This window comes from Anabrus simplex, chromosome 5 (genome assembly GCF_040414725.1).
Source record: "Anabrus simplex isolate iqAnaSimp1 chromosome 5, ASM4041472v1, whole genome shotgun sequence".
NCBI lineage: Eukaryota > Metazoa > Arthropoda > Insecta > Orthoptera > Tettigoniidae > Anabrus > Anabrus simplex.
In genome coordinates this window covers 12,240,681-12,255,942 of record NC_090269.1, presented here as the reverse complement: position 1 = coordinate 12,255,942, position 15,262 = coordinate 12,240,681, and positions in this window count along the sequence as shown.

The window sequence follows — 15,262 nt, the reverse complement described above, 5'->3', positions numbered from 1 at the left end:
TTTGTCCTTTGGGTCAAGGGGCTTAAAATGAGCTTACAAGGAGGCATTCCCTACTAGTCATCGCAGATTTAGCTCAAATTTATACAACATGTAGGGCTTGGCTAGAAATGAAAGTACCCAAAGGGGGAACTCCAGATGGCTTAGCATATAGAAAATAAAAATGAAAATGTTGACGCAGCTCTCCCACTGTATAAGCCACTTACGTTAGTGCGCACGCCGAGCAGAAGTTGGCGAAGCGGTAAGGGCTTGAACTAGTAATTCGATGGTCATGGGTGCGACTCCCTGCGTGGAGAATATTTTTCTCAATTTTTATATTATTCATTTATTTTAATTAATTTATTTATATGCAAAAGGCATATAGGACGTCATTTTTTTAATGACCGCACAATTGTAGAAAATTTGGAGTTGTGAACTTCCTGACGTGTTCAAACGGAAATTCTTCTTTTTTCTCCTTTATTGACTATCTCCCCTCCTTGGGGAATGTGCCATAAACGTGAATAGTCGTTTCGCTGTAGGATTCGTTTCCACCTGAAAAGTGAAGGTTGCTCTTGGGGGCTGTACACAAACAATAGATTCTTGGTGCAGGTAGAAAAAAGTCTGACAATGAAATCCCAGTTTCAATGCCTTTTGCGTATAAATAAAAAAATAAAATGAATTATTCACCTCTTTGCTTAATTGGAAAATGATTAATATAAAAGTTGACAGAAAAAACACTCTCCACACGGGGAGTCGATCCCACGACCATCGAATTACCAGTCCGAGGTCTTACCACTACGCCAACAACTGCTCTGTGTGCGCACTAACGTAAGTGGCTTATACGGTGCGAGAGCCGCGTCAACATTTTTATTTTTATTTTCTATACGCTTGGCCATCTGGAGTTCCCACTTCGGGTACTTCAATTTCTAGCCAAGCCCTGCATGTTCTATAAATTTGAGTGAAATCGGTGGTGACGAGTAGGGAATGCCCCCTTGTTAGTCTCGTCCTTGCACGACAAATTTGATATTTTGCCTATATTAGCCTATTATTGTTATTACTCTCCCGTCGCCCTCCACCTCGAATTGTTTTGAAAATAAAATACAGCCCATGTCCCTCAGGGATAATGTATCTTTACATTAGTAAAAGGATTTTTAGAATCGGTCCAGTAGTTCCTGAGATTACCCTCCACATACTTCACATATACACAAACTAACAAAATTCACGCTCGCTCTTTATTTTATTAATATAGATTAAAAGGAGTCAGACTGATTTTGTCTTTTTATGATTAGATTAAAAACTTGCGATGAACGAGTGTGCTTGAATGACGAGCATTTTAATATTTCCGTGTCATCAGACTCCACGAGTATGCCACTACCTGCCAAAGTAGTGAAGTTTTCTTTGTGGACTGATGTTCATGATGCTCCTATTCCAACAGATGAGCTAGAAAGATATTTAAAGCAAAATTGTGGAATGGAAGAAGGTAGATATAGCATCCTATTGGAGAATAAATGGACAAAACTATCCAAAATTTCCCCAGATCGCTATGCAAGCATCAAGTTCAGCTTCAGAGAGAAATTTCAGTTCAGCGGGCTTCATTCTCAAAACATGATGGTCTCTTCTACAACCAGACAATGCTGATGCTCTTCTTTTCATTCACAGTAATTGCATTCCACCACATTAACAATGACCAATAAACTACGTACACTAAGTAAAAGCTATGTTCAGTTTTGTTTTTGTTGTTGGCATATTGCACGTCATTTCAGTTTGTATTTTATTTTGAGGTAAACGCGAATGAAGTCCTATGAATACGCTTCATGTTATTTAGATTCATTTTTAGTTAACTTGTTGTCAATTGCAAATGAATATTAGTTTATAATACAGTTTCTGTTTGTTTTCAATTATTATTACAATGCAAGAGAAATCTCTACCGTTTAATTTCAAAATGTGATTAGCCTACTTTAAAATATGTTATTAGCGTACGGGAATTCGTAGAGTGAATGATCTGAATAGTAGTGTGATGTGAACATTTCATTGTGCACGGCGCACATGTTATTGTGGAGAAATACTCGAGGTTATTCTACTGAGCCCGCCCAGTGCGGTGGACTGCGGTGGGCTGTAGGTGACCAGTGCTGTGGGCCAGTACGCTGCTGCATCAGAAGAGAACGGCACTGCACGGGCTGGGCTGCCGGAGCCCGTGAGTTTGAAATGCTGCGCGGTGGGCCTGGCTGCAGGACTCTGGTGGTTGGTGGTGTAGTGTTTTGTGTGAATATGAAGAGGAGAGTTTTGGGATGGACACAAACACCCAGTCCCAGAGCCAGAGGAATTAATCAGAAGCAATTAAAATCCCCGACCCGGCCGGGAACCGAACCTGGGACCCTCTGAAGTGAAGGCCAGTACGCTGACCATTCAGCCAATGAGTCTGACATGTTAATATTGTGTATATCTTCTTTATTGAACTGGTAGAAAGTGGTTCAGAGGAAACTTTGCTTTCGTATGTTGAAAAATGACCTAACATCACCCATCACCATTTGATGAATGAATTTGCATCAGCAGAGTTCTGTGTACTCTTTTTTTTGGCAGTTTGATCCCAGCCCACTCATGTGGTATTTGGAGGTGCTCAGACACACCTGCTTTATGTTGCTAAGTTTACTAGTGCAAAATTCTGGCACCTTGGCATATTCAAAAACTGTAAAAAATAATTTGTGAAGCTTAAAACCAATAACTGAAATTAGACCTACACTTTTGACACAGTGATTTAAGTTTTAAATTGTGAAAAGCTCACTTGGCAGGGGTGCTGTCAGAGATCTGAAAGTGAACACTGCTCGAGGGTTAAGAGGTTCAAATTCCACACAAGTATTTTCTCTCTCTCTCTTTTACAGCCATTTGCCTGGGATGTGACAAGGTTGCGTACTTAATAGTTTCCATGGACTGATTTGTTTATTTGCCCTGAAAAGGACCATTGCTATGGCATGTGGTATGGAGCTGGGATGACAAGATTTCAATTACGTATTTCATTTAATGCAGCAGTTGCTCAAATTGACGATACCCGTGGTCAATACAGAGCTTTGCGCGATGTTGTAAGGACCATCTGGCACGTTGCAACATTTCTGGCATAACAGATTGGCATGCCTCAGTGATGAGCTGTCTAAGGTGACCAGGATTGGCTGGATCTTGTGTGTATACCAGTTGTTTTACATGGCCTCGCAGAAAAAAATCCAGGGGCGTAAGATCGGGTGATCTGGCAGGCCAGGGAACAGGTCCTTCCTATCCATTTATCAGGATATGTCGCACGAAGAGGGTTGCGGATGACCACCGCCATGTGTGGTGGAGTTCCGTCATATTGAAACCACATCCTGCAGCTGTCGAGGAGTGACACATGTTCCAAGATTGGTGGTAGTAAAGTTAATCTTGGAGGAACCGCAGATAGTGTCCTCTCGTCAGAGGTCCCTCAAAGAAATGGGAACCAATGAGATGATCACCCACGATGCCACACTATATGTTCACACCCCACTGTACCTGAAAAGCTGCCTGTTGTTCCCAGTGGGGGTTATCCACACTCCAGTAACACATATTATGACGATTAACAGTTCCATTGTTATGGAACCACGCTTTGTCCATAAGTTTGTCGCTAAAAAAACGGGGTTAATATCCACATGCTGTAGAATCCATTGACAGAACGCCACCGTGGCTTCGAAATCATGACCATTGAGCTCCTGGTGTAAATTCAGATGGTACAGGTGAAACCGCTGAGTATGCAATAAATTAAGAACTGGTCTTAGGTTTAATGGTCTGCCCAATCAATACACTTCACTTTACAAGTGAAAACATTTTCAATATTAAAATATATTAAACATTCTTTGGTACATATTTTGTCTAATTTAAGACTTCTTCAGTCATAGCGCCTCGTAACAGATTACGATACATCGTTGTTGCTGTCTAATAATTTTTTAAATGGATGAACCTGTGTCCTTTACGAACTGTTTGAGAATACACTAAAGACAATGAAGACTATTTTTCATTAAAACTGTCCATCACTTCTTGTAAAAATACTTCATATGCGCAGTAGCGCGGCAAGAAGCAAGTCAGAGCGAGGCTCGGATGAGAACTGGCCATAGGGAGGTTCACCAACTTTGATGACCTTATCTTTTGAAAGGAATCTCCATAAGAATTAAAGCTTTTAGTATGGTGGTGGTCATGCAGCGCAGATCTACGCCATCCGACAGGCTATCTCAAAAGCATTAGTTTCCTACTACCAGAAATACCTTGCCCTTTGAAAAGAATCTTTATAAGAATGAAAGCTTTTAATATTCTGATGTTGGTATGGTCCCATTTCCCTATTCTCAAATCTCCCTCAGTCAGTACACTGAAGCTACCGGCTACCAGCACTGCATATCAAATTTTAAAGAATTACCATTCAAATTTTAACATGTGAAGAAGAGACGCTATGGCTGAAGGAGTCTTAAATTAGACGAAATATGTACCAAAGAATGTTTAATATATTTTAATATTGAATGTGTTTTCACTTGTAAAGTGAAGTGCGTTAATTGGATGGACCATTAAACCTAACATCAGTTCTTAATTTGAGCTGTATCAATACGGATCTATATGATGAAGATTGTAAATTGTGAGTATGCTATATCCGCATAACAGACGCCCGGCTCATGTTTGTCTCCTGTGCAATGGCTAGTGAGAGGGTTATGGCGGATAGTGCCTGTACTGGGAGGTACACCTCAACAACGCTCGTTTAAAATAACCGCCCTAATAAACTCCTCTGTTGATCAAAAGGTGAAACTGATACTACACGAACTTGGAATTTTAATCAGAAGATGTCACTACTTAAATATTGAGGAATTGTGTCATTGTAAAGTTTCCTAAACTGACTGAATTTCTCCTTGTGTTGTTTGCTATACATCAAGAAGTTCGGACATTTTTCTACAGATGACACTACTAAAAACTATGATCATGCACTCTGGTTCAAGGTGGGAGAACTTAAAGAAGTTTCATATTCCTAGGTTTTCCATAACTGATCTATGTTCATTTGTTTTTGGGTTGGCAATACTTCCTTTTCTTTCTGCCAGTTTTGAATCTAGCCAATCACAAATTTTTGTGATTTATTTTCAACCAATCCCACATTTCTTGTTCACTTGAATCTGCCAATAAAAATTAAGAAGGTGTGTCCTGATTAGTCTTGAATGATCTCGAACCTTCCCGGAGGGTATATAAACTGTGGCTTTTCATGTTTCCTTGTCAATTGATCATCGTCTTTCTGTGTGTGTGTTAAGCAGAACATCTATAAGGTAATGGTCACATAACTTCATTCTTTCTTGCCACCTCCACAGCTTTATTCGAGGGGAAGGTCCAAATCTTAAATTATGTAACAGTACTTTTCTAAAATGTAACTTTTCTTTTGGCTAATGTAAAAACTTCATAAATCTTTAACTGTAAATCGGGGATAGAGAGTGAGTTACTCTCTCGAGCTCCCCTTCATCTTGGTTTGAGGTGACTACGTTTTTGTAACTCTGTTTTCCTGTAATGTGTTAAAGTAATTTCCATGCGAGCCACCTCAGTAGTTTGGGAATAGCCCCTGCTTCATCGGCCAAGAGCCCTGTAGGTTTTTATATTTCACTATCTGGAGCGCAGTGTTCGACTCCATTCAGTTTGTGTTCGGGCCGTTTATTTAACCTGTTCTTTTTTCGTAAAGGCCCTGTAGGTTGGGTACTGGATGCCCCTGTGTTAAGCAATTTCCATTTGTAATTCGTGCCTGGTGAGGCCAGAGAGTGTAATATTTTGATGTAAGATTGCCTTGAGCGGGCTGTAAGGAACTGAGAGCCTGCTTGCTCTTTTTCAAAGTTTTGTAAGATTAAAGAGTGCCTCTGGAAGGCTAGATATTGCGTTTTGGGAGCAAGTGCTCTTAAATTAGAGGATTTCTGCCCCTGACTAAATAATTCATTGTTTTTAATTAAAGTTTTGTAAACTGGATCCGGTATCTCGGGAATTGGAAAACTAGGGGCTTGAAGCCCATAATCTGTAAAATTCACTATCTTGGATCTTCCTAGTCTTGTTTCAAGATTGCTTTTGTACCTGACATGTTATGTGAAAAGTTGTTGAGTTGTTGTTTTTTGAAGAAATATAACCTGCAGTTCAAGTTTTAAATTAATTTTGGTATTGTAGATAGATCCATTCACCCCGGCACCTTCTTTAACCTCTTTCAGCTCCACGGGTAACCCCGGAACAGTGCCCAAGACAACCTCTTCAATTTGAGCAGACGTCACAGGATGATTTCAAACAGGTCGTGTCCTTCTCAGGCACGCAGTAGCCCTCACTCCAAAATGTCATGCCTGTCGGTTTTTGTCTATGAAGATAGTGTTCTTGATATAGGCATTGTGCCTGGTATGCATTCTGTCTAGCTTCTCCATAGATGAGTAACATATCCACATACTCATCATGAGAATACAACACAGGGCAGTAAATAAGCTTTGTATTGTGTTGTGACTTGCCTTGATGGAGAGGAATTCGCGCAGCTAAATACCTACCCGCCTCCGCACATTGTTATTGTACCAATAGGGCACACTTTGCCTTACCTGTGCTCTACAAAGCTTGGAACATAAAAATTGGATCAAATAAGTATAAAGTGTGCACTATGGAACAGTTAAATGAACTAAAGTGATATGTGGGAGAAAAGGGTCACAACAGTTTTGTAATGTTCTATTGTAGTTTAAGTTTAGAGTTATTCTTGTAGTAGGCCTATATAATAATTTTTAACCTTAACTCTCTATCAGAACGTAATTAGTAATATAGTTTACTTCTGCTTGACGTAGTGATAGATTGGTGTTACTAGCAGTAGTCTGGGTCTAGTGCCTTATTTTATCGTATTTATTTCCATGTACATTATTGCTATATTGCCATTATCGAACTGATCGCTGTAAATTGTTAATTACATTCCCATTATTGTCATAATCATCTCCAATATAACTGAGAACATTGCAAGTTACATAAATAATATAAATTGAAAGTGGAGAAACTGGAGTCAACTGCGCTTAGTTCCTCTGATAACGACCTTGAGACAAACGAACAGGCTCCCCTCTCCCTTACAAACATTCCTCACAAACTTTCACTTACTCCACCCTCCCCTAATGTCCCGGGAACCAGCTGTAGGCAACACACACCTATTGTCATCTGAGTTCTCTTGCCATTTCCAGTCGACAAGGGACATCATTAACCACATGCTTTCTTCGTACATAAATGCTTTAAAGGTATGCCATATAAACGCTCAAAGCCTCCTTGCTGAGGCATGAATGGACGAAATTAAAGCTCTATTTATGCCACCCAGTTTCCACGCAATATTAATTTCCGAATCTTGGTTAAAACCACACCACGCAATAAAAAGACTGCAGCTGGCGGGTTATACATTGCTTAGATCCAACAGATTAAATAAGCCCTCCGGGGGTACCGCCGCATATGTTATGACCAGTCTACACCCTAAAATAATCTGTAGGTCTCCAGGTCCGTACGAGCAAAAACCAGAGTTCATGTTCCTGGAAATGACTGTGAATGAAATAAAATGTCTTCTGGGTGTAGTATATAAGCCAATGTGCAGGTTTTTTTATACAATCTAGAAACTCAAATACAGGATTTAGTCACTGATTACTCAAATATAATCATTATGGGCGATTTCAACACAAATCTTCTTGAACCTAACTCCTCAGAAAACCCAACTTTTAACTTCTTTTAAAGCTTGCAACTTAACGTTTCTCCCTCTCAGTGCCACACATCACACACCTTAATTGATCTCATTGCCACAAACCAACCTGAATTAGTATTTCACCACGTTCAAATTAGTGTCCCAGGTATATCGTGGCATGATGCTATATTTATGGCCTATTCTGTTAAAAGTCCCAAGTTCAAACCAAAAATAATTTCATATTGAGATTTTATTTCTCATTTATATAAATGATATTTCTTCATGTAATCTAAATGGCTATATCACATTATATGCTGATGACACCAATATCTTCTATATGGGCAAGAGTAAGGACACAGTTTTAGAAAACATGCAGCAGGACATACTCACTCTCTTACACTGGTACCACTGTAACAAATTGACAGTGAATCTGCAGAAAACTAAATACATACTTTTTTCAAAACAAAAAGTCCTTCACTCAAATAGTGATAAATTACTAATAAATGATATGAAAATAGAAAAAGTAAATAAAGTGAAATATCTTGGATTAATTATTGATGAGAACCTGACCTGGAATGACCATGTTGAATACATAACTAAGAAAATCTCCCCAGTTGCTGGGTTACTAAAAAGACAGATATTTAATCCCTAAACACCTCCTCCTACAAATTTATTATTCACTAGTACATAGCCACTTGCAGTACCTACGTGTAATTTGGTCACATTGTATAAAGTCTTCCCTGAATGAACTAATGGTGATACAGAACAGGGCAATAAGGAACATATTTAACTTACCATTATACACCCCAGTGAAAGACCTATACACTCAGACCAAAATTCCACCTCTCAGCATAATTACAGAGCTTAATTCTGTCTTACTAATGTATAAAATAAAAAGAAACATAATATTTCACAACACTACCTTAATAACCAATTCAGACAACCACAGGTATCAAACTAGACATGCAGATGACTTGGCCTTGTATCACATCCACTCTTCTAAGTATGGGAAGAACAGTTGTAAATTCTCAGCAATTCAAGCATACAACAAACTTCCTGCTGATGTAAAAAATTGCCCCTACTTTAATAACTTTCAAACGAAAGGCAAAGGAAAATTTTTGGAATATATACTTCATAGGTGAAATATAAATATGTGATGTTTAAAGCAAACACTCGCCCCGCTTTGTCAATCCTGTTGCATTGTTACTCACTTGTAGTACTAAGTATTTTAAGTATCTTAGTATAATTAAGGAATTATAGAATGGTATTTTATTTTTATTTTTTACACTTTCTGTATTGATGTCTCTACTTTTACTGTTTAAGTTACCTGATTATATCATTGTAAGTATTCAGAGTTTGTAGATCCGCCTTTGAATATATTATTCATTGTACAATTCCTCTGTATGAGCCTTTGGCTCGTTGGAATTAATTATTGAAATAAATATCTATCTATGACGAATTGATAAGAATAAACTTTTACAAGACACAGTTGCAGTGCCATGGCATGACATATTTAAACTTAAAGACATAAATGAAAAAGTGGCACGTTTCAATCAACAAATGACTGAGCTGTACGATAGACATGCCCTTGAAAAGACGGCTCGAGTTTCGCGGAAGACAGCTCCCCAGACGAGTTAGAAAACATTGCACTCCTGACAATCTACTTAACTATAAGTGACTGAGAGACGCTACGACCCAACAGATTAGAAACACGAAATTACGACACGCTCACAGTTTAATTCAACCAAATGTTTCAACAGCTGTGTTTTGCAAATCCATAAAGAGCTTTGGCATTACCAAAGGACGAGACGATGGCGAAATAAATATACCCTTGGAAAAACTGAACGATTATTTTTCATCTAACTGCACATTAAATGTAGATCTGACACAGGGAGCTTTTGACGCGAATTATGCAAAGACGCGAACAGATAGAGAAAACTACTTCTGTCCAGCAACCCCCTCACAAGTCAGGTTTGCTATAAATCGGATAACATCAAAGGTGAAAGGAAATGAAAGTATAAGAATAGAGATGATAAAAATTATTCTGGACGTGATATTACCGGCACTAGTTAACATAACTCTTCCCTTGTTGACAGCACATTTCCCGAAACATAGAAAGCGGGCATTATACTTCCTCTAAAAAAAAGTAGCTTCCCCTTCTGAACCATCTGGCTATAGAGCCATCTGCATACTTTCTGCTTTATCCAAAGCGCTAGAGTTCATCGCTCATAGACAAATAACAGACTACATGACGACTTACAACTTACTTGACCCACTACAATCTGGTTTTCGTCAAGCACACAGTACTACAATGGCACTAGTGAAGGTCACAGAAGACATTCGAGAAACAATGGACAACAAAGAAGAGACAGTTCTCATACTTCTAGACTTGAGCAAAGTTTTTGACTCTGTTGACATTGACATTTTGCTCTCGAAATCGTATTCCCTCCATTTCTTAGACAGTGCCCTCCTTTGGTTGCATTCCTACCTGCATGGCCGTCGGCAGTGTGTTATAGATAGGATAAAACATATCAACTTTGCGGTCCGTGCAGTATGGTGTGTCCCAAGGGTCGGTGTTAGGACCCGTTCTTTTTTCTGTTACATTAATGATGTCTCCCAAAACCTAACGCATTATAAATACCATATTTACGCTGATGTACAAATGTACCTCCATACACCTCCAGATCGAATATTTTTGGCCATAGACAAAGTCAATCAGGATCTAACATCGTTTTCTTCTTGGTCTTTGAGATGTGGTCTTACGTTAAACCCAGCAAAAACGCAAGCTTCATCCTTGGATACCCGAAACTACTCGCGAAGGTCAATCGACCAGAGATTCCATCTATAAGTTTATGTAATACTAACATACCATTCACGTCATCAGTAAAAGTCCTAGGCGTTACTTTCGATGATGACATGTCATGGAAAACACACATTACGAACATCACTCAGAAAACATTCTCTGCATTGCACATGCTGCGAGGGTATAAATACTTATTTCCTGAAGAACTAAAAAAAATCTTTGTGGAAGCTCTGGTTTTCACTCATTTCGATTATTGTGACGTGATTTATAGAGGCGCTGGGTGCAAGTTATTGAGAAGATTACAACGTGGTCAAAATGCATGTGTGAGATCCGTCTGTAACCTACGGTACTATGACCATGTAACTCCTTCATACAACCATCTATCTTGGCCCCGACTAGAAATCCATCGCACTGTTCATACCCTATGCCATCTCCATAAAATCCTTCATTCTTCACAGCCATTTTACCCTTCTTCATATTTCAAATACCTATCTTCTTATCACAGTCTTAATACCAGATCTACTAATAATTCCATCCTTGCTGTACCTACCCATAGATCTGCCATCAACGATAATTCATTCACGGTAATTGCCTGCCGGGAGTGGAACCTCCTTCCCGAAAGTATCGGAGAGTTAAGCGCTATTCACACTTTCAAGGAAGCTCTGTGGAGACATTTTATGCACCAGTAAGGTTCATCTGTAAACTTGATGCTGCTACTTACAACCATTCTGTTGTCATGGATGTTCTGGTAGAAGATTAGTCAAAAATTCTTACCCGATCTGTTTTACAAATGTTATTAAGTTTTATGTACTACCTCTTTTTACATGTAGGATATTAGTTTTAAGAATTTATCCTTATATTATACCTAATTTATTTCATTTTCATTTAATCTTATCACTCATCATTCTCGTATTACTATTAATTTAATTAGTATTAAATCTGTTACCGTGGTTGGTGGATCAGCAGAGGTGAAAGAAGGTGCCAGGGTGAATGGGTCTAACTACCAAATCAAAGTTAATTTAAAACTTTAGCAAGGATATATTCTTTGAGTTTTAACAATCAATAACAACAAAATTTAACAGCTTTTCTCTAGGGAAATTACAAGGACATAGCAATCTAAAAACTCAACTTAGAAGGATCCAAGAATTTTAATTCTCTTGGGCTTCAAGCCCCTAGTTTTACAATTTCGAGCTCCTAGCTCAGCGCCCAAATCTGTTCAAGGGCAGAAATCCCCTAATAACATGGAGCGCTTGCTCCCACATTACAACATCAAGCCTCCCAGAGGTATTCTTACAACACTAGAAAAGAGCTAACACACTCTCAGTTTTTCAAGCCTATTCAAGGCAACGTCAGACTTTACAATTACTTGCCATCAAGGCACAACTCACAAAATGAAACAGGGGTATCTCGTACCCAACCTACAGAGCCTTCATGTAAAAGAAATAACGGTTAAATAAATGGCCCGAACCAAAAAGGAAGGAGGTTAATACTTGCACTCCTCTATGTAGCTTCCTAAAACCTAACGGACACTAGGCAATGAAACAGGAGCTATTCCCAAACTATGGAGGTGATCCGTATAAGAAAGAAATTTTAAAACATTAAGGAAGAGAAGAAAATCAGTTACTAAAATGTAGTCACCTCAAACCAAAATGAAGGGGAGCTCGAGAGGGTAAATCACTCTCTATCCCCGAATTACAGTTACAGATTTTATGAAGTTTTTACATAACCGGCAGAGAATTACATGTTTAGAAAAGTAGGTTACATTGTAAAGGTTTCGGACCTTTCCCGCAGGTTAAACTGCTGAGCTAGCAAGAAATAAGGTGTTAAATGACCATTACCTTGCTGAAGACCTGCTGCCTGATGAAAGAGGCACCTCCTTTTTCACATGCACACACTTAGTTAGATGTTGATTAAATGGCCAAGAGATGTGAAAATCTGCAGTTTATAAACCCTCGGGGAAAGTTCGAGACCTTTCATGAATAATTAAGTCACACCCTCTCAGTTTTATTGGTAGATGAAAAGTTACACACAAAATCGAAGAAGAAGCCGGTGATTGGTTAGAAATTAATTACAGAAATTCTGAATTGGCTAAATTCAAAACTGGCGGAAAGAAAAGATAAATATTGCCAACCCACAAATGAATGAACAAAATTTAGTAAAGAACAAACTTATGAATACAAAATTTATTCAAATAAAGGTTCTTTCAATGGTTCATGTTTGTGGGTTACTGTAGTCACGTCCTAGTTCGTGAACCATGGGCAACGGCTGAGTGGCCTAGTAAGTGGTCCTGAGAGTCGGGATACCAGTTGCTATGGAATGGGAGTGGGCATCTCGGACATATTCTGAGTCGTGGCCCTCCGTGTGCTCAGGCGGCTAGGACTATACAATTCACCGGTGGTCCATAACCTGTTAGAGGAGAGATCCTCACTTGGACTATGTGCAAGTAAGGCAGCATCCTGCTTCATGAATTTACCGAGCTCAGAACACTTTAAGCAAGCCTCGGACCTATGGGAGTAATGGAGTCCCACTCCCATTTGACAGGCGAGGGACTCCTTGGAAACAACTTGGCGAACGAAATGGAATTCGATGGGGAGCTATCAATATTAATGGGGCTTATGGAAAAAAGAAAGTAGAACTGGCTGAGTCAGCAAAGAGGATGCATCTGGATGTGCTAGGAGTAAGTGATATTCGGGTAAGGGGAGATAACGAGGAAGAGATAGGAGATTATAAAGTGTACTTGACGGGTGTTAGAAAGGGAAGGGCAGAGTCTGGGGTAGGGCTCTTTATCAGGAATACTATTGCACGCAACATAGTTTCGGTTAGGCATGTAAATGAGCGAATGATGTGGGTAGATTTGTCAGTGGGAGGAATTAGGACAAGAATTGTGTCCGTGTATTCACCATGTGAGGGTGCAGATGAGGATGAAGTTGACAAGTTTTATGAAGCATTGAGTGACATCGTGGTCAGGGTCAACAGCAAGGATAGAATAGTGCTAATGGGCGATTTCAATACGAGAGTTGGGAATAGAACTGAAGGATTCGAAAGGGTGCTTGGTAAATGTGGGGAAGATATGGAAGCTAATGGGAATGGGAAGCGTTTGCTGGACTTCTGTGCTGGTATGGGTTTAGCTGTTACGAATACATTCTTCAAGCATAAAGCTATTCACCGCTACACATGGGAGGCTAGGGGTTCCAGATCCATAATAGACTATATCTTAACTGAATTCAGGAAATCTTTTAGAAATGTACGCATTTTTCGGGGATTTTTCGATGATACAGACCACTATCTGATCTGTAGTGAAATCTGTCTGCAAACGAATAAGGGTAGAAAATCTCCAGGACGAGGAAATCAGACAGAAGTACATGGATATGATTAGTGAGAAGTTTCGAACAGTAGACAGTAAGCAGGTTCAGGATATAGAAAGTGAATGGGTGGCATACAGGGATGCTGTAGTAGAAACAGCAAGGGAATGCCTAGGAACAACTGTGTGTAAAGATGGGAAAAGGCGAACATCTTGGTGGAATGATGAAGTGAGAGCAGCCTGTAAACGTAAAAAGAATTCTTATCAGAAATGGCTCCAAACAAGGGCCGAGGCAGACAGGGATTGGTACAAAGATGAAAGAAACAGAGTGAAACAAATAGTTGTTGAATCCAAAAAGAAGTAATGGGAAGATTTTGGTAATAACCTGGAAAGGCTAGGTCAAGCAGCAGGGAAACCTTTCTGGACAGTAATAAAGAATCTTAGGAAGGGAGGGAAAAAGGAAATGAACAGTGTTTTGAGTAATTCAGGTGAACTTATAATAGATCCCAGGGAATTACTGGAGAGGTGGAGGGAATATTTTGAACATCTTCTCAATGTAAAAGGAAATCATCATGGTGGTGTTGCAAACAGCCAAGCTCATGGGGAGGAGGAAAATGATGTTGGTGAAATAATGCTTGAGGAAGTGGAAAGGATAGTAAATAAACTCCATTGTCATAAGGCAGCAGGAATAGATGAAATTAGACCTGAAATGGTGAAGTATAGTGGAAAGGCAGGGATGAAATGGCTTCATAGAGTAGTCAAATTAGCGTGGAGTGTTGGTAAGGTACCTTCAGATTGGACAAAAGCAGTAACTGCACCTATCTATAAGCAAGGGAACAGGAAGGATTGCAATAACTATCGAGGTATCTCATTGATTAGTATACCAGGCAAAGTATTCACTGGCATCTTGGAAGGGAGGGTGCGATCAGTCATTGAGAGGAAGTTGGATGAAAACCAGTGTGGTTTCAGACCACAGGGAGGCTGTCAGGATCAGATTTTCAGTATGCGCCAGGTAATTGAAAAATGCTACGAGAGGAATAGGCAGTTGTGTTTATGTTTCGTAGATCTAGTGAAAGCATATGACAGGGTACTGAGGGAAAAGATGTTCGCTATACTGGGGGACTATGGAATTAAAGGTAGATTATTAAAATCAATCAAAGGCATTTATGTTGACAATTGGGCTTCAGTGAGAATTGATGGTAGAATGAGTTTTTGGTTCAGGGTACTTACAGGAGTTAGACAAGGCTGTAATCTTTCACCTTTGCTGTTTGTAGTTTACATGGATCATATGCTGAAAGATATAAAATGGCAGGGAGGGATTCAGTTAGGTGGAAATGTAGTAAGCAGTTTGGCCTATGCTGATGACTTGGTCTTAATGGCAGATTGTGCCTAAAGCCTGCAGTCTAACATCTTGGAACTTGAAAATAGGTGCAATGAGTATGGTATGAAAATTAGCCTCTCGAAGACTAAATTGATGTCAGTAGGTAAGAAATTCAACAGA